Genomic DNA, 27,378 nt, shown 5'->3' with positions numbered 1-27,378 from the left:
GTGGTCTCTTAACATTTAACATTTCATCCGTCTTCCTTAAGTGTTAGTACCCTCCATAGCGGTGACTGTATTTGGAGTCTACTCCAGCTGACTTCAGGTAAGATGAAGGGTAGACACTGGAACTGGTCAATCATAGGATACATGTAGACACACTGGAACTGGTAGGCAACAATCGAACATTAGGACTTTTGAATTTTGAAACTCAATTAGATTTACTTAATTAAAAATGATTTACTCAGTGTAACATGTTTTTTGAATGTAGTAGGAAGCCACAGTAATGTTTGTATTTACAAATTTGGGCAAAAATCAATTTCCCCGTATCCATAAACGCAACCTATTTGGTTGATTGTCGGGCAGATTGAGTGAGTTTGTGCCATTATTTCTGAAGAAGCTGAGTAGCAATAAGAATCAAGTGTGCCCTGCTGCAACTCAGTGAATGTAAATCAGCAACACCACCTGTCACATATACGAAGAAAAAAAGAGAGAAACAAGCAAAATATAACCAGACCACAAGATTTGAATTTGACCTCTAGTGAATTTTCATAAATCAAGCAAAAAAAAATAAAGACCTCTATTTACAAATTCCCATCGCTCTGCACATTTTGTTGGTTTCTCTTCTCTTAACACTCATTTGTCCTTTTTCTTTTTCCCGAGCATCCCATTCCCCCATTCATACGTCTGCAAGGTTTTCTAATACACAAAGAGTCAGGAGGCAAAACATTACTGCTTTTATGCCATAGTGATAAAATGTGTCCAAACATGCCAAGTGGCTCATCTCCAGCCTGCTTTCCTAGTCCTCCTCTGCCTTCCAACCCTTCTCTCCTTTGTCCCCCACATTAACTGAAATGAACGCATTAACCATACAATATTCCAGTTCTACCACAATGAAAGCTTGGAAACTCACCAAGTCCACCCATTTAGATCAGATTGGCCCAGGGTTGTTTTGTAGGCTAGGTTAATTGCATTGCTGACTGGGAACAATACATACAGATGCTGTGCCAATTTCATCTAGATAGTGATAGCCTTGAAAGAAGATAAGACGCTTTACTAGAACCAACGCTAATCAAATGTAGTAAAACCTCTCATGACTTACACAATCCATTTTGGTCCACCATATAATGTGTCCCAAGGCTGATGAAAAACTTCATTTCCGGAATCAAACTGTCACTCTCGTATAAGCATTTTTGACAGCGCTGGCATTTTCAAGCAGTGAAGAGTGATGCACATGAAAATATAAGTAACATTCTTAATAAAACCCAAGAATATTAAACCATTCGGTCGTAATATAATAACGAGTGACAGATGTAATATTCCCCATCTTGAGTTGCATTGTACGAATACTTTTCTGTTTGATCAGATGAAGTCACAGAGGGAACGAAATACGTATATTTGGGTTTAAAACAGCCAAGCAGAGGGGAGACCAAGAATGATGATAATAAATAAAAGAAGTGCTTCACACATCTGGAGTGTGTTTCTGATTACTATAGCATAAAGATTGCCTGGCTGACATATTAGTTTCATCAAGGCAAGCTGTAAAGGGAAAGAGAGCATTATTTGACAGGGTTCTTGTAATTTAATTCAACTGAGGTTGGGTCATTCTCATTTTCATCAGTCCGCGTGGTTGTTGATTTACATCGAAGAAGACAGACGTAGTGACACAGCCTCTAATTTACTCTTTAGAGACGTGGTGGGCTGCAGCCCAGTGAGCACCTGGCCCTCTGTGATAGCACTAACTCAATAGAGAACGAGGCGTGAGTGACGTGCAGGAGCTGTAAAACAACACAGTCTGGTATCTTTGTGCATGCAACATGGATGAGGCATTTGAAGACATTCGTTCTGATGGAAGCTAGGGGAATGGAGGTTGTTATCTGACAGGAAACAAGGAACACTTGTCAAAACGGCATTTATCAATCAGGAGCATGAGAGCGAGAAACAGATTGACAACCCGGACAAATGATATGCTTGTTAAAACCTCCACGACCAGCGAGGCTGGTTGGGCCAATGTTCTGTGTAGGAGAGATAAAATGTGTCTAATTCTGATATGTTCTTCTTGAGCGATGTCATTTCACCCAAAAAAAAGTTACATACAACTTATAGCACAAATGTATCACAACTAAAAGGGTCAAATGACTTCCAAAACCTTCCAGCAGGGCCTGGGCTGGTCTAATCTGGTTCCCTCGGCTGTCACGTTACATTATTCAAAGGGTTTTGTTTTATGTTTTGAGTGTGCGTATGTGCAAGCGCATATGTGTGTTTTTGTACTCTTACCTTCACAAGGGTATCAGAGAGAATTCACAGCTCAAAATTTGTTGTTTTGTATTTTAACGTGTCAATTTATTCTGGATTTGGAAAGTTTTGTAACAGAATGAGTTTGACTATGGGAATTGACTGCCATATTCCCAAGAAAGGTAGCCTCCACACAATAGATGCCATGTCTCCCATATTCTTGAACAAATGCCACTTACCAAACAGCCAAGTTATTTTGCAATCATAAAATAACATGTGGTGCCACATAGTAGCTGATTTGCTAAATATCATTCCCGCTAAATAGTGTTCCTCATTTTTAATGGGTTTTGACAGTATCCTTTCAGTGTGATACAATGACTGCATAACCATTTTAAAACATGGATCATATCGTACATGTATGAATAAATGATAGGAATGTATTTAGCATTTGTTCAAAAACACCAGCCGTATCGATTTTTTTAAAGCAAGTTCACCGTCAGACAATCACATCAACCGGTCTTGCTTGTTATTGCAGAAGGAAGTCAATGATCACGTTTTGCGGGATTTGATACATTCTGCGCATATAATGGATTGATGTTGTTTCCATGAACAACTATTGAGACATAAGCGGGGGATGGGGGTGCTTAGTGTTCTTTGTCTGTACATTGCCTGCTTCGCTTTATAACTCAACAAACACACACACCTGCACGCACAAAACTCCTTATCCGGTATGATGTGCACAATAGATAGAGGTTAGTATCGAAGCTACACAAACCATCCACAGATATTCCAAAATCCAATACGCTCCAAAGTAAAAGCTGTATCAAATATCCTGCTTTTACAAGATAATAGCTCCCAGTATGCATCGTCACAGAGGTGATAAATGTCGGTAAATAAAGCAACAATATTATTGCAAAAACCGCTCTGTGCAATCGTCGCAACTGCAAACTATAGCTACAATAATACTCATATTGTTAAATAAAACATAACTCAATAAAAATATTGGTCATTGGATCTTATGTCTTACTTATTCTGTCTAAAATCTAATCTGAACAAACGTGTCCTCAGATACAATTGCAGAAATAAAAACATGAAGCCTAACTATGAAAAATTAGAGTGCGAATAACAAAAGTGTTTGAAAACATTGTTGGTGACACGAAAACATATCCAAAGAGGCACTTGCCAATTACAAGCTTCTTCAACCCACTTAGTGAGGGATTGTGCAATCTGAGGTGAAGTGAGGTTGCTCGCAGCGTCTCACCCATATATTTGCACAAGAATCTCACGCAAACGATGAAAACATGGCATTTCTCAGATGAAAACACCAAAGCAATACAAAGCAGAGCCACACACCCCCAAGGCCTGCTAACCTTGTAAACAGCGGCATCATAACTTCCTCTTTGATATAAATTCTTAACCATCTGACGATCTATGACCGGGTACAATTTGGACAGATTGTCGGTCAATCATAGGACACATCTTGACATACACACACACACATATATATGGAAAATTTTCATTTGAGCCAGAAGATATCTATTCTGGAAAAGTGAAAATTCACTTTAACTAAAAAGATACCAGGGTATAAATCGCGTATACAGCTGTGTGAATAATGATCAGAGACACAATTTGCATACCGTACAAGGGTACAGCCAGACACCAACAAATGCAAAAACAAAATGACAGTAGTACATTTAGATAGATTCAGGACCATTATCAGCTCTGGTAAATGGTCAGCTTCTGTTCTTGTCAGCATTTTATGTATGCATCAAGGGCACAAACGTTAGTCTTGTGTGCAGGAGGGAAATTTTGTTGAAAAGTTCCATGCTGCTCTAGCTGCACAGATTCTTCCATCAACTCAAATTTGTCATTTATGTCACCTACCTTTATGCCAGGTTGCACTCGAGATGGAGGAACCAGTATTGGTCAAGCTTCTTGGAGGCTAAAGTGATGGGCGCTTCAAGTTTGTTTAGATTAAATAAGCTACACACCAGAGGAATCTTGCTACAATAAAATGGCAAAAGTGTCTTAATATACAATACTGTACATAAAAGTTGGCATGTACAATGAATCTTAGTTGTTTTTTTTACGGGCTTGGCCTTGTGTGCTTTTTGTCTCTGCATATTCCCTCACCTGGACTTCTGAAACACCCACCATGGGTAAGCTAGGAACAAACACCAGCAGACCAAGAGGCGATTCATTGATTGTTGAGGCTGGCTTCAAATAATGGAAGCATGCATCTTTCATGAGCATTGTCAGTATCATTGACATACCTGAAAAAGATTAAGCACATCAGAAGTGAAAATACTTTGCACCGGCGTTCTATATGTGTCGTCAGACAGTCGGAACGTGCCGACTACTATGCCTCATGGCTACACTTAGACTTTGAAGGAGAGCCTGTTTTGTTGTTGTTTTTAAATTCGGTAGGAAATAAAGCCAATAGAATACTGTGTTTAGGACTCAGTGAATGTTTGGGGGTCGCTCTCAAAAAAGAAAAAGAATATAACTTTACGATAAAACCATTTTAAATACACTTGATCGTTTACTGGAGGTCCTCTTTACATTATTAGTATTGGTTAGGCCAGGGTGGTCCAGGCCTAACTAAGCCTTGTATGTACTGATGAAGTCTAATCAGATGAAAGGCGAAACGTCTTCAAAGACAAACAGGCCAGTCCGGCAGCGATCGATTGGATGCCCTGAGAATGAAACGACTTGGATAAAGGAGAATATATAAGCTTGCAGTCTCTGAAGCAGGAGATACTGTTATAGGAATATCGCTTAAGCCAACAGGAGAACAATGTGTATGGTGAAGTTTGACCAAGAGGGATTGATTTAATACCCAGCGCAACTCGAGTGCAAAGCGTGGTCTAACTCCGGTTCGTCGGTGAATCTTTCTATCTTTTTGTAATTTTGTAGACTCATACCTGTAGAAATGGGTGTTTGCGGCGTTATGGGAGTGAACACAGCTGGCTTGTTAGCGCCTCTCATTCCCATTAAAGTCTACTCAGGAGAAGCACACAGATTACAAAGTGAAAGCATAATGGGATTCGTTGGAGTTAATCCAGGTGATCTATGTATATTTAAAAGCAACTGCTTCACATGTGGATGCTATAAAGTTGGCCACTGTGAAATGGGCACTTGGAGACCACCTTGCGCCCCCGATCGTGCGTTTTCTTTTTTTTTTCTTCTTTTTTTTCCCAAACAAGCTAACTGGCAGACTTTCTTTGCCATTTATTTATTATGTTTTCCTCTAACTGCAGGGAGAGACTCAACTTCTAACTTGGTACGAGTGGATAGTAAAAGATTAGCTTTTGGAGCTTTTGGGAAAAAGACAAACTGAAAACTGCCTCAAGATGCGACCAGTTTGTTGAAGAGAAACACATGCTGAGCTTCAGCCTCCAGCCTTCGGTCATAATGGCCAGTAGCATATTTTACATTTGTTTTGATTTTATTAATGTTGTGTCTGTCGCAAACAATACTTTTTTCGAGACGGTTCTTTGAGGAATGAAAGGAGCTGGCTGTCAAGATGTGAAGCAGCATCTGTGGGTCCATAGTAAGCAGAAAAGGGAAGGCAACAATGTGAGCACATAGTGAGAGACGAGAGTGCAAGAAAGGAGAGCATTGCTATTTAGTGAATCACGAGAGACGACACACAGGCTAAACGAAAAAAAAAATGTTTAAAAATTAAAACCTTATAGTTTGAAGTAGAAACTTTTCAACATTTAAAATGTCCTATCGAACAGGCTGCACAAACAAACTGCATGAGGTATATGTTGACTGCTAACCCATTGATTCGGTAGGAGAAAAGGGAGCAAGCAGAGGTGGGCATTCCAAAACTGAAGCTTTTCTATCAAATCTGGTAGCTGGTACTCATTTATTTCATCATGACTTGCCTAGTTCTTTGGTATCTGCTGTATTATATTTAAAATAAAAAATTCTATTGAGATTCTATTCAGAATGTTCTATGTATACTTGCAGCGTAAAATATTCTGATAACCATGGAGAGATAATTACCAGAATTATCTAGGGCAGTGGTCTTTGGGGGGGAGGGGGTACAATCCGAGGGACTTCTTCACTGTATTTACGCACACAATCTGCTCTATCCCTGATGACTTCATGAGATGCCTGTTGGGTGTTATTGGAGTGAGACAAGTCATTCTACATGCTCTCAAGTAAAGCTCATCAGGGAATTTGAATACATAGAAAATAAAATTCACAGCTTTTAGTATGAAGCTAAAATGAACCAATTTTCATGTGGTTCATGAGTTTGAACCAGAGCAAAACGTTTTAATGAGCATGTTCAGAGAAGGTGCATGACTTCAGCCATCCAGTTATAGAATGTTATGCTTTGGCAGCAGATCAATGTGATTCTCTGCCTCATTAGTGCTTCCCCGGCTCCTCGCCAACAAATTGCATCAATCCAACTCCCGCTCCTCAATTATAGTCTATTGATTAGCTGACCTGGTGGTGGTTACAATCAGAACGAGGCTAATTCTGTGCAGGGATGCATGTGTCCGACTGTTTGATAGTGAATAATGGTAATTCACCACCTCAGTGTAATTTTTGTAAATTACAACACGTTTTAGCAAGTCAAATTTCTTCTGTTGGTATTACTTTTTCATCATCCATCCATTTTTACACCTGTTCAGGGTCACGGGAAGCTGACTTGGGGCAGAAGGAAGCCATGGCGGTCAGACGAATGAACTGTGACATCATCGATCACACACTGTCATGAGAAACGGTATCATTTAATTATGTATTATATTCACAATATATTATATTGAAAAAAGAAATCAATAGCTGTGAAGGCATCAAATTTCTACTAAGGCTGTAAAGATGAAGAACATATATAATATATGTGAAACATAAAGAAATAATAATATCTTACTTCGAGACTAAGCATGGTAAGTGAGTTTCTAATTCTACAACATATTGCTGGTGTTGGGCATCATATGTACATAAAAGTGTTGTCAGTGTTAATCAATATTGTGTAGCTCCACAACGCTTCATGATAAGGTGAACTTGTTTTTCAACGACTGCCAATTAACATTTGAATATTACGTAACTGTTGAGTTCAAATGCATTTAGTTTTCATCGAAGTAAATGTAGTTCCAGATGCAAGATGTTTTGTTGTCATAGGCAGAGTGACTCAGTGTGACATTGCATCTCATTGCTCAAAATAGCATTCTGTTAACGACAATGTGTGATTAAAATGGTATGAGAAGTGCAAATTACAATGTACAGAGGGGCAGAGCCGCTTGAGAAATTCAATATGTGCTAAAACACTGATTCACAAAAATAATACATTCAAGTGTGCAAATGTTTTTATGAGTAGAAAACTATATGCTAATATCGCTATGCATGATGAGGAAATCTGAAAAAACATGCTGTTTTGAAGTGTGCAAATTTGTAAATATAATTCATTCAAGCAAATGTATGCCGCTGCAACACATAATCTACCACTTTGATTGTGATTAATTGAAATTGGTTGGAAAAGCAAAACATTATTTCACTTGATTCATGAAATTACTTTGTAGCGTCCAAACTATAATTGTGATTTGTTAGTTATGCGCTCCACCTCTAAATCAGGACGATGTGTATCAAAAGCATTGGCCATGCTATGCGTCTGTGTGACTTATTCAAGAATAATTATCTTTCAAGCAGGCAGCACATGATTGTTGACTAGCATTTCTTCCTTACATTTAAAAGGTTCTGACTCTCAACTCAAGCCCTCCTGAGTTGTTTGCATGTTTTCCCTGTTCTTGCTTCAGTTTTTTTTAGGCTGCATACAGTCCAAAATGCGACTTAAATATTATAGTGGTACGTGGCACACTAACATGATGATTTCAACTTAATTTGTAGATAGAAAATTAGCTACCAAGGCTTTTTTATTGAACAGACCCATTATTTAAAAAACATTTACTATATGCTAGTGGTTATGTTGTTATTTTCTGCTTAGTCTCAAAGGCTTGGCTGCAGGTGAAAGTTTTGTAGTAAGTTAGTGTATTTCACAAAAAGTTGCACAATAACAATGCTACATCAAAACAAAATAATTGGTGAGAGGTAGGAAGTCGGAGCACAGTGGTCAGCTGAAAACATGCCAGCAAAGAAAGGAAATGGGGCCGGCGTTACCATACTTCACAGATGATCAGTGATGGAAAACATGCTCTCATTGCTTTTCCAGGCTGACTGAAGCACTTTTAGGGGCACACGTATACCCCCCCCCCCCCCCCCCCCCCCACACACACACACACATATATATAATTTACACACCAACAAACACATTTAGAAAGACTGAGTAGCAGTAGTCAATGTTTGTGACACTTCACAATGGTTATGGGTCAGAGGAGCCTGATCCATGTTGGCCTTTTCCATTTTCCATATTCTCACAGTGAACCTGTTTGCTTCAATTGTGTACCTTCTCTATCAAGGTTGAACTCATCTGCCCTCGTGTCCCATTACGTACCATAATAACCTTTGAAAACAGGAATCCAGGAATAAAATGGATGTTTGTTATCAGTTGTAATGGTTGCAGCATCCAGGGTTGGAATCACCCCCAGAGGAGGTTCACTAATACATATCCTCCATTTAAAAAAGAAAAAACAATGTTTGTACGTTATGCGATACATGTTCTTTCCGTATCGTGGCTGAGGTTTTAAATCTGTGTAATTTCAATTTTCTTCTTACTGATGTTTGGATGACTGATGCTGTGTAGTGCATGCATAGAAATGAATTGTGGATGTTTACCCGCAAATTTTCTTTTCAATATTTTGTTTTGCCCTCACTAGCATAAACACGGCCTTCTGATTAATATGCGTATTCATGCTGAATTGCTCAGGGCTCAGGTAACGATTGTTATGCCTCACCAATTTTTTTGAAGCTGAAAGATCAGTCTCCCAAATTCCCAAACAGAAGCAGCAAGGCTTGTGTCGGCACAAAAATTAGGATAGGCCAGCATTTCTGCATTTACCGTCTACAAAAATAAAGCCTGATATGTGTTAAAAGACAGATATACTGTACAGTATGTTTCTTATTATTGTTTTTGATTGGATTGACACGTTTGTATTCGGTGTTTAAGTGGACAGAAATGTAACATTATTGTTGCAAAAGGACCAATTCTGAACAAGTTGCATGATCAAAAATGGACATTCACACATTTTGTATGTATGTTTGTTTTTAATGCAGTTGAACTGATAATTATATTACTGATTATATGTGTGATTAAACGGAAGGATAGATGGTTAGTCTTCACAGTCATGCAAGCTGTCATATATGTACTGTAGCTGCAATTACTACCACTTATCCTCCCTCTAAGTATCATGGCTTGACTATGTCGCAGTCAGCATTGTTTCTGCAGAACTCGTTTCCTTGGCAATGTTTCACAAAGTGGAATCTGGAGTCTGTCTGTCTGTCCGTCCGTCCACTCGTCTGTCTGTCTGATTAATGGTTGTTGTGTTAAATGCTCTTATTAAAACACCCTTTAAGTTGTCCTTGCTTGGGGTTATGGATAAGCTGCAGTTTGTCACAGCTCACTGACCACACACCAACAACACGTAAAGGCTGTGTGTAAAAAAAAAAAGAAAAAAAAGTCACTTTTAATTATTTCACACTGCCAACGAATATGCACTTGAAGCTGCAAATTTGTGAGGGTAGATAAGCAAAGTGCAAATAATATAACGACAGAGGCTTTTTTCTCTTTGTAAGATGTGCTGAAAGTGGGCAAGCCGACTGTGTGCTGAGTAATTACAATAAGTCAATTGCTTTTTCTAAGTATATCTTTGTTGTTAAGTGAGGAATTTCTGGGGGGGTTGAACTCCACGCAACCTGACTATCCTTTGCTAAGCTCACTGCCTTTATTACAACTTCACTTGCTTACTAAACTTAGATCACATTCTCAGCTATTTTTGAAAGTTGCCTGACTTTCAAGATGTATTTCTGCTTTCAAAAAAGCACCCATTTCCGTGAAACTTTCATTTTGAAGGATCAGCTGTCAACTATGGTTTCTCATCGAGTGGTTGGTTGTGCATACTTTCTGCAAGCATACTCAGCTTAAATGAATTTGGAGGAGATTCAAGAGGAGCACTTTGCAGAAGCTGTGCAACTCGCTTTCACAGCAGAATTTTACCACAGTAAGCACAGCTTGGTGTGGTCACGCTGGTGCAGGCCTATGGATAGCAGCAGATGGGCCCTTGGACACAAGCACAAAAGGTTGAAATAACAGGGACGATATTGAACAAATCAATCTCACTTGACCCACCATTTTATTAACTTAAATTGGCTTTCAGTTGTTTTAATAATTAATTCATCAGTCAGCAAGTGAATAGGAGGATTGCAAATGATGAAGCAGGTCCACCCTATGGTCGCTGTCTATCTGGTCTCGAGGCTGGCATTTTTTTTTTCGTGAATCCCACAGGATTCTCGGGATGGGAGCCTCTCCCGACCGTCTAAGCTCAGCTCAAGTGAGAAACGGATGAATCAGTCCACGTAAACAAGTTTCAAATTCTGGGACAACAGATCCACTGAGCAACATTTCCAAAGTGCAATACTGAACTGTTATAATAACACAAATCCAACATATGGCACAGCTGTGCTAAAATAACAACAGTCGCATGTCAGCTCAAATGTTTCATTAAAGCTCAGATGACCGATTGACAGAAAGTAAAACTGCTAGCATTGATCTATTTGATTGATTAGGGCTTTATTTGAGATTTGTTATTGAGCATTAAAACAAACTAAATGCCTTTTTTTATTTTACATTACTTAGGGTTATGCAGATGTACAAACGCAGACTGTCACCAAGCTGTTAACAAAAAACACAAAAGAACTCTTTATATGTTTGTTTGTCTAACCATACTGTATTGAATAGTAGTTTCTGTAGTTATGCACTCAATACTCTTCTTATTCTGGTTCGTCACAGGCGGTTTTCTTTGTTCTGTACTTTTGTGACCTGAGCATCATATATTCTGTGTGAAGGTATACGCACTGCTAAATGTGAGTATTCGTTTTACTATTTGGCCACCGTTTGATGTCGAAATGTGTATCAATTTAAAAGCAGGAGGCAGATTCGCAGAGGAAGAATAGCTTTCAACAATTTAGTTTCTCATCAAAATGGGAGACAAAATGACTCTTGGAAACTATAAAAGCCCCCTAATGCCATTCTTCAAGTGCTTTACATGCAGACTCAGCCATTAGGCAGTACTTGTAGTATTACTGAATAATTTCATCTCCTTTTTAATGCTTATGTAAAACACTATATAACACAAAAAGGGCTCTAAATACAAAATGTTGCATAATCATTGGTTTTTCAAATTTCCAGGGACACGGGTGCCCGCAGATAAAAGGCTGTGTAATAAAAAGGAGGAGCGATAGATATAGTCCAAGTATGCAGTCAAGGATGCTGTTGTTGTGCAGATGGCAAAACATTTACTGTGATCAAGAGTTGTTTTATGTGAATTTGCTGCTCATCTGCATCCTCAGGTCCTCAGTGTTATTGCATAGGAGCGCCCACAGATCACCGTCGAGGTTGATGACGATGATGTTGGCCAAGGCAAAGAATGAGGGAACCAGCATGAGTATGGAGGTCTACGTGAAAACACCTTGACATTCAGTCAGTGAAATCACATTGTAGCCAGTACATTTGAAAAAGTTGAAACAAACAAAACATAAATTATTAACTATTTGACTCTGATCACATTTCCCCCCCTTGCCAAAATTTGCTAAGGAAACTGCATAGTGAGAGGACGCAAACAATTGCATTCCGCCTAGTAACAGATGGTGACATAAATTCACGTACATTATTTACAATAAACCGGACGTTAAAAATCAGACAATAAGAGATTCCTACAGTGTTCTTGGCTTGTTGTCTCCTTCAGCTGCGGTCTCTAAATTGATTAATTAGTCATATTATGTTAACATTTAATTAGAGGCGTCCTATGAATTCTTTGCTTTTGGCTGTGGACCACTCCAGGGTGCACCACGATTCTCACCCGAAGTGACTTGGCATAATCTCCAGCTAACCTGTGACCCTAATGAAGAGGTGGTATGGAAAATGGAGGTTGCTCAATGAATACAGAGCAGCATTAATAAATGCATTCATGTGGCAAACTGCAAATGATTTATATTGTTAAGCTCCGGCTCGTAATTGTGTTTTTTTTTTTTTTTTATTCTTAGCATGCAATAAATAAACAAAGCTTCTACAAAGTAGCATATTATGAAAGGAACAACAACGCGACACGCATTATTGATTTGAGAAGTCCTTGGTCATTGTTGGAGGGCTGCCTCCATTAACACTGCAGCTTGATGGAATAAGGAAAGCAAAAGCAGTGATAGAGAATGAAGCAAGCAGGTTGTGCACTGCAGCTCCCATCTGATTGAACAAAGTGTTTACAATGTCCAGGCATGAGACAGTTGTAGACAAGAGGCAGCAATACGGACAAGTGAGAGCGACCCATAGGAGGAAACCTAATGATTGAATAAACAAGACCTGTGTCTTCTGCTGACCTGTGGCTGAGGTTGCTAGCCACAATATTATTTCACTTATTCAGTGGAATAGAGTACATTTGCCATGTGTCAACAAAAGAAGAACACAATGTAATGGATGAAGTGATGGTGCTACACAAAGGCTAAGCGATTTGTCTTGTGCTTTCAAAAAAAAAAAAGAATTCTCTTTTCAAAAATATGATTTATCCACATGTTGGAAACTTGAATATCCACAAATTTTTTGCCAAGGTTGCCAAACTTGCTTGTACCACTACGTGTAAGAGCGAGACTGTTTACCTTTTGATCCATACAAAACAAATGGTACATGGAAATTCTTGACATTATCTGAAAGACTTTTTTTTTTCAGCTGCTGGGGGGAAAAAAAATCAAAGCTTGTTTGGTGTCAGGAGAAATAAAGAAAATGCCAGAATGGGGAAAAAACAAAACTTGTTTTGAATAATGTCATTGTCATTTGTTTTTCCATAAGTGAAGGGCTGGGGGGCGCAAATAATTTAATGACTACTCCTAGGCTATATACAGGATCAGCACACCAGAGCAACAGAACATTCTGACGCTGTGCTCAAGAGCATCTCGGCACTCTTCTGGAAGTCCTCCACTCACAACCAGTAGTCCATCCAGCCACAACCAGGAAGTAGTCCTATATGTGTAAGCATGTATGTGAAGCCTATATTTTAAGCCAGTAGGTATAAATCTCAAAGTTCAATGATTAGTTGTCTATATTTATGCATCAGTCCTGTGATTCACAGGTGGTTAGTGAGGGGTAAAAACGACATCGAAAATTAACTGTGATGGACGCCAGCTTTCTTATCGTCCTAAACAGGATCAGATATTGCCATTGAATAAAGCACACCATTAACTTCCCATGTCGTGTAGTCTTTTAAAAAGGGTGCAATTATTGTATTTCTCATTTGTTGGCTTCATCAATGAAGTTAATTGCCACATAATTTTTAACTTGCCATAAAGGTGGCAAATTCTGTCAGCACAGTCGAATGGTGCACCTGTCAAGCTCAGCAACAGAACTGCAAACTTCCCGTTAGCATTTATTAATAAAGCATTAGAAGGTTCCTGAAGGAAATGAGCCGGTGACCTTTTCTGCTGCACCAAACAGCCTCCTAAGTTGACATCATTCTCAAGGGACAAAAGATAAAGATATTTCAAGGGCATGAACCAGCAGACCTTCTCAACCTCATTCGATTAGGACCTTTCTTCGTTTTCTTACTTCATACCTGCCCTTTCTCCAACTCAAACAAGCACACACTGTGTATTGTTTCACAAGCTACCACGGGGGCTCGCAGTGACCAGATGAGCAACTTTATAACCTGGATCAGGGAAACAGATGTGTGTATGCTTGCAAATGGCTCAACAGGCGAACCAAAGCGGAGAAAAGCAGCTTGAAGCAAAAGATTAGACAACAAGAGACCTAATTAAACTAAGTTTAATAATAAAACAAAATCAAACACCATAATGCAAAAACAATAACATATAATTACCTCGCTGTATGTATTTCTCCAGTACTTGGGAAAAAACTTTGCTCGATCACGAGCTCATTAGGAGCTTTAATGTTCAGAAGAGTGGGAACAAATTTGAAACAAAGCATGATTATGATAAGACCTCATGCATGAAGGGATCAGTGCCTTGAGCAAATAAAGGGAGAAGACATAATGTCTGAAGACAACAAAAGATAGAGAACAGATGTTTCATTACATGGTCTCTCCATGGCTCTTATGATGTTTAGGAAGCTCAAAAAGATGCTCTCGTCTACTCTTGGCTATATTTTGCACAACATTTTTATGATTTTTTTAAAAATCTGCAACCCCCAAAACACAAATACACAAATCACACACTAAGAATAAACAAAACACACACACAGAAGGAAAGAAGGAAGTGCATGCACAGTGTGTAGTGTCCCTCAGGTGATTACTGAAGGTGTTGAATAAGACAAATGATGCATCCTGAAGTTGAACCACAAAACACACACACTCTCTTTGAGAGCACCCATGCATCTTGAAGATAGAGTGACAGTGATATATGTGTGCAGGCCTGAGGAAAGCTGATGTTCTCCGGAGATAAAGAACTCACAAAATTGACAATAGCTTGCCATCAAACGTGATGTTGTTATTCACAAGCACTATTTGACATTATGAATAGCAGCCACGTGGATTTTGTGCGTCCAGAAGGATCATACATGCCCTTAGTCATGTGATAAATTGATCCAAGCATTTGGTACACCTGCACAATCCGGAAACACGAGATTGCGCTCACCATGAAGGTAAAATAAAAAGTTATCAAAATAATAATTATACAAATATACTAATGATGAATATTCAATACAGAAATATTCCAAAATGAGAATTAATACTAATCTACTGATGTCGTTAGATCTATTGTACCTAATAAAGTATGATATTGCTGTTTGTCCTAGCCGTTTTTACCATTCAAGCTTCACACTATACTTTTTACTACAATATACCATTCTAACATTAATTTGCATGCCACATCTAATCCAGGTTCAAAAATACAATTATTGACGCTGAGCTGGAAACTAATATACTTTGATCAAAGCTTCAGAATGAGTTATATGTGAGGCAACTCATTCCAGTTTTGCTTCTTAATACATTCTCCATGGAAACACCAACAAGGGGGACCATTGTGGTGTGTAAATAATGCATGAAGACATGAAAAATGGATAGATCACCAACCAAAGGCAAGATGTTGGGTGTTAGTGATGTGCATTCCAGTTCTGTTAGGTGAATTGAATCTTTAGAATCAGTTTTCTCAAAAGATTCGTTCAAACGAATGGACACTTAATAGGTACACTACACGAGGTAAGAAAGAAAAAAAAAAGAATAACTAAATAAAGGGTTAATTGCACAATAAAAGCACATTTTTGTAATTTCTCTCACCTGGGATCAAACCAAGTTCTTACCAAACAGGAGCTCGTGTCATTATCCAGTCGGCTATTTCGACCTGGAAGCCAGCGGTCGTCTGCACTGTTTTATACTAGTGATGTGCACGAGGGACTCACATGGACACTCCATTAGGTACACCGCCATTTTCAAGTGTACCTAATAACAGGCCACTTTATTAGGGAAATATCATGGTCAAAGGTCACAGGTGTCAAGCTCTAGTCATCGGGGCCGCATTCCAACGTTTTCCCAGATTCCCTCGTTAAGTGCACCTGCGTGAAATGTTTTGGGTCATTTTCACGTACTACAGGAGCTAAAACTTTTCACGCAGGTGCACTTAACGAGGAAATCACACGGACACTCCATTAGGTACACCGCCATTTTCAAGTGTACCTAATAACAGGCCACTATATTAGGGAAATATCATGGTCAAAGGTCACAGGTGTCAAGCTCTAGTCCTCGGGGCCGCATTCCAACATGTTTTCCAAGAGTCCCTCGTTAAGTGCACCTGTGTGAAAAGTTTTTGGTCATTTTCACGTTCTACAGGAGCTAAAACTTTTCACGCAGGTGCACTTAACGAGGGAATCACACGGACACTCCATTAGGTACACCGCCATTTTCAAGTGTACCTAATAACAGGCCACTTTATTAGGGAAATATCATGGTCAAAGGTCACAGGTGTCAAGCTCTAGTCCTCGGGGCCGCATTCCAACATGTTTTCCAAGAGTCCCTCGTTAAGTGCACCTGCGTGAAAAGTTTTTGGTCATTTTCACGTACTACAGGAGCTAAAACTTTTCACGCAGGTGCACTTAACGAGGGAATCACACGGACACTCCATTAGGTACACCGCAATTTTCAAGTGTACCTAATAACAGGCCACTTTATTAGGGAAATATCATGGTCAAAGGTCACAGGTGTCAAGCTCTAGTCCTCGGGGCCACGTTCCAATATGTTTTCCAAGTCACCTCGTTAAATGCACCTGTGTGAAAAGATTTAGGTCATTTTCACGTGAAAATGACCAAAAACTTTTCACGCAGGTGCACTTAACGAGGGAATCACACGGACACTCCATTAGGTACATCGCCATTTTCCAGTGTACCTAATAACAGGCCACTTTATTAGGGAAATATCATGGTCAAAGGTCATAGGTGTCAAGCTCTAGTCCTAGCCGCATTCCAACATGTTTTCCAAGATTCCCTCGTTAAGTCCACCTGCGTGAAAAGTTTTTTGTCATTTTCACGTTCTGCAGGAGCTAAAACTTTTCACGCAGGTGCACTTAACGAGGGAATCACAGGGATTCTCTACCCTATGGAAACCTCGCTTACGTTACATGGAATATATATGGTTTTATGGAGCAGCTCACAAGCAAATAGTTATAATGGTTATATGGGGCAGCACACGAGCAACTGTGTTGCAAATTTTTCTTTCATAAAATATTTGAAGTCTCACTTGGATTTGAACCCAGGTCGTTCAGGTAAGAGTCCAGAGCGCTAACTACTACACTATGTAACCCTCGCTCACATTGCATGGAATATATATGGTTTTATGGAGCAGCTCACAAGCAAATAGTTACAGCGGTTATATGGGGCAGCACACGAGCAACTGTGTTGCAAATTTTTCTTTCATAAAATATTTGAAGTCTCACTTGGATTTGAACCCAGGTCGTTCGGGTGAGAGTCCAGAGCGCTAACTACTACACTATGGAACCCTCGCTCCCATTGGATGGAATATATATGGTTTTATGGAGTAGCTCACAAGCAAATAGAGTGGTTATATGGGGCAGCACACGAGCAACTGTGTTGCAAATTTTTCTTTCATAAAATATTTGAAGTCTCACTTGGATTTGAACCCAGGTCATTCGGGTGAGAGTCCAGAGGGCTAACTACTACACTATGGAACCCTTGCTCCAATTGCATGGAATATATATGGTTTTATGGAGCAGCTCACAAGCAAATATATAACAGTTATATGGGACAGCACACGAGCAACTGTGTTGCAAATCTTTCTATGATAGAATATCCAAGGTCTCACTGGGATTTGAACCCAGGTCACTGGGGAGAGAATCCTGAGCACTAACCACTATACTATGGAACCCGTGCTTACTTTGCATGGAATCTATATGGTTTTATGGATCAGCTTACAAGCAAATAGTTATAATGGTTAAACGGGGCAGCACACGAGCGACTGTGTTGCAAATATTTCTATGATAAAATGTTTTAGGTCTCACTGGGCTTTGAACCCAAGTCACTGGGGTGAGCGTCCAGAGTACTAACCACTACACGATGGAAACCTCACTTTCGCTATTGTATGATAAAATATTTTAGGTCTCATTGGGATTATGAACCCGGGTCGCTGGGGTGAGAGTACAGAGTATTAACCACTACACTAAGGACACCACTTTAAGGAAGTGACTTTAGGAAGTGATTCGTTCACTCGTTCACTGAAAATAAAGTCGTTATTTTGAACGAATCGTTCACTCACGAGCCAACACTATTGGGTGTGCATGAAAGCACCCTCTAATAGTGGAGGTCCACGTCATTTCTACCTACCTCAATTCATCAGCATCTAACAGAAACAAAAGGAGGCATTGTGTGTTGCTATTGTGAACAGTTACAGGGGCATGCTGATTTTTGTTTTCTTTCGTTGTGTTTCTTCTCTCAGCAAATCCTGGATAAAATACTGAAGTCTCTTTATACTCTTACATACTAGGGTTAGCTAAATTGTTTACCTGCATGGGTTGTAGCACAATCAGCTGAGGGTAATGAAGGAATAAAAAATCCAAACACAACTGCAGTTTTCGAACAGCTGTTACTTTGTTTGTTGGCTTGTAAGCAATTCGAAACATTACAATTTTCAGGCAGCAATTTAGCACAGTGCAGCACGATGCAGGATGCACACTGATGCACACTGATGCTTTTGATGTCTGGCTTTAAACAATTTCACTTTGTCTGTTAAATTCAGATATACTGTTCATAATGTAAGAGTGGAATTGTTAACAAATTGCAATGACTACATTTATTGAGTAAGAAAAGAACAAACAACAATGAATAAAAACAACAAATAGGAAACCTTCAGAATGCACCACACAATGCACCACACTTTTCCTATTTCTAAAAAAAATATAATTCAGTGGAAGGCTTAACTCCATCGCATTCATACAAATTATTCTACCTTATTTCCATGCAAGTACATCTTGTTTATTGAGAATCCAACTGAGATTAGTGGGCTTTTCAACATAGAGGTGAAGTGACGAACAATCTGCATATTGAGAACAGCAGAGTGAGAATTCCCTTCTCGCTTTAATGCACTAATAATTTAATGAGCAGCGGCAGTGACCCATCAATGACCCTCCTTTTTTAAAACCTCTTTTATCTCCCTCCCAGCTTCCTCCTCTTCCTGCCTCTTTTGCTAACGCATTCAAAGCACTAATAGCCTTGGCCATCAATTGTCAGGAGATGTTTGTTTGAGGGTGAATGTTTAAAACTGGTGCAGTTAGCCTGCATTTCCGTTTCCCTTCCATTTTAAGGCTTGCAGGCTTCATGGCTTCTGATGAAACTGGTTCACGAGAAAGCAAGGCCCTTGCAGTGACAGGCAGAGGCAATACATTTCAGTATTGCCTCACACTCAATAGGTATTTAGCTCCAAAGGCCTGAAAATGCTCTTAAGTTGGAAAAGAGGTGAACAACTTCTCAAACTTAAGATGAACTTCCATGTATCTATATGCCGTACGTTGTAGAATAGACAATGATTTGATAGATTCTTTTCCTAATGATGTCTTTATTGAGTTCCATTATTCAAGCCTACGAAGATCTTTCCACTGCAACTCTCTGATGCATATAATTGCACCATCTCTTTTGGGAGTAGTGCAGATCTGCCTAATAGAATATACAATTGAGCTGTGCCGTTTGCTGCGCTGGCACATTTACGTTTCGAGTCACGCTCTCACAGAAGCCGGGAAAATATGATTGCAGGAGTTCAATGATGTAACAAAGGACAGCATGTAATAAAATAGTGGGGCATGAATATATGATGTCATTGGGAATTCAGCAGAGTTCACTAGACCAGGCAGGGTTGATTGCAGTAAATGAGCACATTTAATTAGTTTGCACCACACCTACCTCACTGGGAAGTGAGTGAGGAATTAGGGTCTGGAAATATATATAAAGCTTTCACGACTGTTTTTATTTTGCCCAATTAAACTAAACACATCATTGGACTATATGTCAAATCGGCACAAAAAGTTCAATATAGTTTTATATACATAACATTGTACAACAGCAAAGGCACGTGTCAAGCATCCACATGTGGTAGTAGGCGTAGCTTAAATATGTATTGTGATGCGTGACTAATTGCCTCTCACTTTACATTTAGTTATTCAGTTATATAGGTGCCCACATATACCTATTCTATAGAAGGGGAGAAGAGAAACAACAAAAACAAATATTCAGCATCCCAGGCGGAGGGGGTGTAAACACTGAAGGAAGCCAACAGTCAACTGGCTGTTGTTGCACAAGCCGTTTTACTGGAAGGCGAACCCTATTACCCTCAGCAAATCCTAGCCTCTTGAGAAATCACTGAAGGCTGCAAATGTCTTGTCAGACCTGTGTACAGCCTGTCCGCCTTAAGTATTAACACAATAAATTTTTAAAGACCCAAACTATGATTCCCTCAGAAAAAGGAAGAACTTAATTGAATTTTGTGACGGTATTTGAAATCATGCGCATGTGCCGCAGGAGCCACATTGCTCTGACATGCAATACGTAAGCAATATGTTTTTGGAAAATTCCTCGATGTCATTGTCACATGCTTTTCTGTCTTTTAATGTTTGCATTGAAACAAATAATGGTGTAATCCTTCTAAACAAGCAGCAAATTCTTTTCTCAAAATGGATTAAACTCTGTATCTAATGTACTCATTTTGCACCGCAAGTAATCATGTTAGGTAGGTTGGCTCATAGACTAATCTTAGGACTGCTAGATATGTTCGACCTGTATGGGGAACAACAAGTACAGATGGCCAGTGGGAGTAGATGGCTCCATGCTCCAAAGCAACACACGTACACACACACACACGCACACACACACACTCATGTGCAAGCCATCCAGGGCCTCTGTGCCACATGGTCATTTATTCCCACTAGTCCGCAAATCCCAGCCTTAAATGAGCATAAAGATGCATGTCACTGAAAGTCATAGATATGTACTCAATAACCAACGACATTAGGCACACTTCCACTTTCTGTTCCAAAGCAGTGAAACTACATGGGGTACAGTCCAGTTCGCCACCATTGCAAAATTCAGTTCTAAACTAAATTCCTAATATAATTACACTGTCAAAACTCTGTCACTCTCACTTCATGCACATCTGGATGAAAGGCAATAGAATAACACACAAAATAAGCACAACATATTACAATGTGATTTGATGAGATTTCACAGGGGGACACACAGGTACATTGGATTTTGCACCTTCATTTAAATGACGTTTTATTTCGCTTCTTTATGCACGATCCAGATCAGATCAAAATTCAAATTGATATCTGTTTCTCCGTGTAATAGGTGAAGAAAAACTGTACACATATAGTATTTAAAGTCAGATTGGAGAATTGAAACACAAATGATTATACAATCCCATTCAGTTTGTCATTTGTCGTTTTCATTACACTCCCAATACAAACATAAAAAAATAATCTCCAACATTGTTTGCATCCATTGTTCCAGTAAAATAAAACTATGGAAAGAAACCTTAATATGTCATTAAAATGTTTAAAATTTCTATATATATTTATTTATTTACTGTTACATACAGTATATCGACACTAGATTCACCCTCATGCAGTGATCCTGAAAAAGAAAAGTCACTCGCCCTGCCCCAGTTTCCCCTATAGATCATCAAACTTTTGTAAGGCTATTAAGACCATTACCATCGTAATCCCCTAATTATAAATCCTTTCTGAGTACTTAGCCCCCGTGAACATTGGGTCCTTTAATTAAAGAGTCTGTGGTGAATCCACTATATGAATTAACTCAATTAATCTACGACGATATCCCTTGAATTAATTTGACACGGTTGTTTGTGATGCAAGATTCTATTAGATTTTTCTATTGAGGTTTGGCTTGTTAAGTTATATATATATATATATATATATATATATATATATATATATATATATATATATATATATATATATATATATATATATATATATATATATATGTTTTCCATTGCCAAGGCCACCCCAGACCCTACATTTTTCACTTCCTTTTGCTTGGGTCCCCAGAGAGTGCTGCTGCACAGCTTGTATTGTTTGTTTATACGGTACCTGGCAGCTCAGCCACGGGCTCTCTTGCAGTTTTTAAATTCCAAAGGTATAGTGGCTCTCTGCTCGTGTTATTTATCACTCGAATGAAATAAGGCTTCTTCTTGCTTCAGAAAATTTAAAATTGCTTCAAACATCAATTTGATTCATAATCCATACAACTCGATTGACCCCCCCAAAAAGTAGACGAGAGGACAAAAAAAAATAAGACAAACAACTGGGACGATGTGGTGGCACAGTATAACTGGTGATGTGGCTGTGTATACCCATATATACCCATTTAACGATAAGGACTTTTAATTTCCTGTTTCTTTTGATGTTACAATATTTTGGACTTTATTTTAAACTGTAAACATTTTTTTTTTAGTATTTCATGTATAAAAGTCAAAATTTCCATGTAGGTTTTATAAGCCCTTCAGAATGAACTTATGTAATTGCTTAAGTACTGTAAAAGTTGTTTGTACTATAACAAAGTTAGAAGGACAATATCCTGTAGCAAAATATTCCCCACTGCCCCACAAAGGTAAAGGCTACGTCTGCTGCTCAGCATGCAGCTGTTCAATATTTGGCAGAAGCTGTGGCCCAACACTGAGCAGATTAGTTGGATTTCCATCAGCTCCGAAACATAGCCTCCTGGTCCGAGACACACAGTAGCACCGGCTGTCCGGACTAACTGACGGCTGGCTCAGTGTGCTGCAGCAGGTACAAGCCATGCAACAGTAAATCAGATAATTTCACAACAACTGTATTCAGTAAAATGCTTTCAGCACAGCTCTTTGTGCAGTTTTCTATCACTGTCAAGCACTTTGACACTAAGAACAACATCTGCATTCTTTCACCATTGATTCCTCAAATAATTTACATCTTCATGAGTGGACGTATTGAATCAATGACGCGGATATCTAAGCGCTGCATATTTACTATATGTATGATCTCTATCTAATCGATCCGTCGTAATCGCAGTCACATTGCACTATCCATAGTGTGTTACTACTATTACATGGTGTATTACTGTTATTGCAGAGAGCAATTTCACCTGTTTGGTTTTATTGGAAAACAATTTATTTCCCTGGTAAGATCTTGCTTCATGGTTTTCATTGGGGGACTACTAAAAATAGCACTCCCCAACATGTTGGCAAATAAAACATATTATTTGTATTCTTGTTCAAATGCCAGTTTTTGTAATAATAAACAAGAGACTCAAGATCATTTTAAACAAAAATTAAAGTTGAAATAAAAATAAAAAAACTATTGCAGCATATAACCTGTACCGCTCAACTGAAAAAGAATATAAATAATTTGTCAGGTGACCTGGTAGAAATAGCTTGATGTCTTATAATTATGGTCTTTAAAATTGACCAGTCACATTCAAATTCGGGTTAAATCAGACTCAGGACATATATCCCAAATATTATTTAAATGTTTCAGTAGGCTTTCCCTGAGGATCCTGAAACCTGAATGTTATGTGCTGCCTCCAACTAGTATTTGGAATTTTTCACAATTCCCTCCCCACTGACAAAAGCCCCAATTTCAGCTGAAAAAAAACAGCCTCGAAAGCATAATTTTGCCAAAAGCGTGCTTCCCTGTAGATATGGTGTTCTTTTGATGATGTGCAGTGTTGTGTTTGCGCCAAACAGAACTTTTGGAACAATATCCATGAAGTTCATTCTTGGTTTTATTGGGCTATAACATATTTTCTCGCATGAGTTTGACAGATTTTTATATATTTTTTGCATTGATGGACTCTGATGCTTTTCTCTGTAAGATAAGCTTCCATCTTTCCACCATACCCTCACCAACCTGCATGCCTCTTGGCTAGCGTTCAACACAAGCAGATGGCTCCAACAGTTAACAAGCAAAAAAGCACCTTTTTTACTATTGAGTTCAGATAGCCAGCCTGCGGGCCACAGCTGGCCTTTTGAAATGAGACTTTTTGTGACAACGATGATCTTTCGGAAGCATCATGCTGTGATGTCTCTGCCTGCTTTTGCTTTTCAGCAGCTCAAAGTTGAGCTTGCTCCTGGCAGCACTGCAGCACATTTTGATCTGTTAATTTTGCAGTCAGCAAAACTAACAAAATTGAGGGAACTCACTTGAATAACTCACTCATGTCTTCATTTCTCTGCCAAATATGAGTCAAAAATGACATGTTAACATGTGACATGAAGTGTAACTGATTTGCATTTGTGTTATTACAGTGATGCATTCCTGTGCCAATTTACAAATCCATCGTGACATGATTATGACTACTCAAAAAACATCGAGAATAATCTTCTCTCCATCCTCACCATTATTACGATTAAATTAGCATATTTCACCATCGTGCAACCCTCTGGAGAGGCACACGGTCGATGTGGCAGAAGCATAAACTGACTCGCAGCTTTCCACCCCTGATCGTGTGTCTGTGTGTATTTTAAGAGTTTTATCAGAACTCAATAACTTGTTTTCATTTAAAGGTCAAGGAATATCACTGAAGTGTTGTTTCTGAAAAGCCATCTTGAGTACAAGGTATCAGCAAACCATCTGTTGGACAGGTTTGATTGTCATTTAATTTCAGGAACATTTGCTTGCAGCTGCACGTCACAATAAATTAGATTCTCATATTTGCCTTTGTCATTAACTGAAAGAATGTGACTCCTGATAATAATTTTAAAAAACTAGGATAGCATTTTCCATTGTTTTTCCTGTAAGTAAAAACATAACCCAAATTGTAATATAATAATAATATAGTTCTCCTCTTCCAATTATTGGATCTGAACATCAGCTCGAATATAAAATTATACACCATTTTCCAAACAAGGCTGTCATTTCTCTTTTAAAATGATTTAAGCAATATAATGTGATCCCCCTTAAAGAAATTGATTACTGAATTGATTTCCCTATATTGTAAAAGAAGCACTTTCATATTCCACTCATCTTTACGATTGATCTTTATGGTCTCCTGTCTCCTTTCTTTTCGCCCAACAATGTCCTCAAGGAATACATTTGTAAATGAAAGTTTGTTTTGCGAATGAGCGTCTCTTATTGAATCAAATGAGGTATGGACTCAAGAAGGGAGAAAGGAAAAGGTCAGCAGGCTGCGAGCATTTAATGAATATTGAATCTACTGCTACATGCGCATAAACACACAAAGAGCAATGGAACAAAGCAAGTATAAATAAAATGGTTTCATGGAGAGACAGTATCAATTGTAATGAGAAAGACCCTAAATAGCAATTGATGTTTATAATGTCATTTTGGACCCTCTTTCTGCATCTGCTGGTGAAGACATCTGTGATTTTAGCGAGACACCCATAATCCCCTGAACAGCCTAAAACAGCCTTCCATGCAGGCTATGTGTATGAAAATTTATTAATTTTCTTTATGGAATTCAAAACATTCAGACAAACAGACAGACTGATGTGAAGAGAGGGCTGGAAATAAAGTTAGAATCCACCGTGGTCCGTCAAAGGCTGATCGGATTGGAGTACTCTTCTATTAAATTATGTTTCCTTGGAAACGTTCCACTCGTTCACCTGCAGTGGTAAAGGTGAAGCATCTTTCCTCTCGGAAACAAAATTACTAACACGAGGCAACTGTGATTTTTTTTATATATCTTGTTTAGTTCTTGGTGATCATTTCGGACAACAACCTCTACCTTACATCTAATATTTTTTACTGTGGTGGAGGTTTTATTTGACAAAAAAAACAACAACATTGCCTTTTTTACCCAAGGACACGTCAAACTGACAAGTAAAAGAGATGAAAACATTAAACATCAAAAGCAAGAGAAAGTTAATCTGAAGTCATTAAATATACATCATACATTTAAAATGTATGCAATGTTTTCAAGTAGCAGGTTAGTTAAGATGGCTGTTGGTACCTTGTGAAAAGCAGGATGAAAGGTTTTGGAAAGTTAAAAAGCTCATTTGAGACAAGCTAACTTAAAGTAAATGTTATGTCTGCCTCTGCTGCTCGCTGCAGTTGAATTAGCACTGGCAACAAGATGATCACAGCTAATTTATTGCAAACGCTTGGTCTTAATGACAGTGTTTGTTCAAGGCTTGTGATTGAATATATCTTTTATTCTATTATGGCTGTCTCTTGCACAACACATCTAGCTGATAAAACAAGCTGAATCAGTGTCTGTCTTCCATTATTTCTTTGCTTTTCTTATTGTCCTCCCTTTAGCCTGTTTTTGTTCTCAGTCTCAGTGCATTCAGTTGAATTCTTGCCAATATGCTGGTGTCAACAAACATTGTTTATGTCACGACGCGGTGGATTATTTGCTGTCTTACAGCTTCCCTTCATAAAATGTTTCTGTGTATACCGGTATACGGTAATAGTGCGAGCACCCAACCATTCAGTTGCAAAATATCAACCACATCACTCTAGATGTTTCCTTTGGAGGAAGTGACATGATTGATGAGTACTGTTGAGTCATTCTACAAGGATTTGATGGAGAGTAAAACAAAAAGCATACCAACATCAAAACTAAGATGTATTTTGGTGCATGGTCTTGTGGGGTTATGTGAGAATGAACGTTCTTTTATTACTCTTCCGTACATGACAATCTAATCACAACTTTATTTAAATCGCATTGCCTGGAAATATGTTTATTCCTTAGATAATTAAGTAGACTTTTGCAATGTAATGATATTCAGTACAGGGGCTGAATCAAAAAAAAAAATCCAAAGTTAATTTGACATATGGTATGATTTAATGTTTCTCAAAAGTTGGAAGCAAAAAAAATTGAGCTGATATTGTTGCACAAGTATGAACACCCTCTTGTAACTGGGGATGTGGCTGCGTTCAGAATTGACCAATCACTTTCACAGTCATGTCAAATGGAAGTCAGCACACACTTGCCACCTTTTTAAGACACTCAGATTAACCTCACTTTCATTTTAGTTGTTCCCTAACATCTTGAGCCTGCTTGGAGGTGAGGGACTGGAAAGGGCAAACTAGCATAACACCCTTTTCAGTTTATTTGACAGCAGCAGAGATACTGAGGCTAGTGTCATATTTCCCGATTTACCCCTGCTGCATCCTAAGTCTTTTTTCCCTGCTGTAATCCATCATTAAAACCAGGCTTTTACAAAATCTGGAAAAGTATCTATAATCACTGTGGGGAACAATTCAACCCTGTGTTCACTGACACTTTAATCCCTAACGCAATAACGCATGTAAAGCCCATATCCAGTGGAAAATCTCTCCAACTGTACCAATACCAAAATTGCCAAGACCTACATGACATACAAGTAGATTTGGGGAGCCAGGTAGGGAGGTAGATCATGGAGAATGATGCAATAAGTCACATTTAATTTGAATCAAGGGTGCATAGTATATTGCAGTGTGAGGTATGTTCATGTCATGTCCTGTCATGAAGTGATGCTGTCATCTTGTCCCCCAAAACCAAATTGCGCCCCACAATCAAGAGATCTATGA

General features: G+C 38.7%; 1 long non-coding RNA gene across 2 annotated transcripts in view; it reads left to right on the top strand.

Annotated features, from left to right (window-relative positions):
* The window catches only part of LOC125969059 (uncharacterized), a 51,350-nt gene extending 38,946 nt beyond the window's left edge, over nt 1–12,404 (top strand). The window contains exons 3-4 of one of the 2 annotated variants that reach the window (XR_007481421.2): nt 6,876–6,967; nt 11,704–12,404. This is a non-coding gene — a long non-coding RNA (uncharacterized lncRNA). Of the gene's footprint in view, nt 1–6,875; nt 7,374–11,703 lie in introns of those variants that run through there. The other variant, XR_007481420.2, reaches the window with a different exon arrangement.
* The last annotated feature ends 14,974 nt before the right edge of the window (nt 12,405–27,378 follow it).

The sequence above is a fragment of the Syngnathus scovelli genome, chromosome 5 (genome assembly GCF_024217435.2).
Source record: "Syngnathus scovelli strain Florida chromosome 5, RoL_Ssco_1.2, whole genome shotgun sequence".
In the NCBI taxonomy this organism is placed as follows: domain Eukaryota; kingdom Metazoa; phylum Chordata; class Actinopteri; order Syngnathiformes; family Syngnathidae; genus Syngnathus; species Syngnathus scovelli.
The sequence above is the reverse complement of the archived record's forward strand: the minus strand, read 5'-3'. Positions and strand labels throughout refer to the sequence as shown.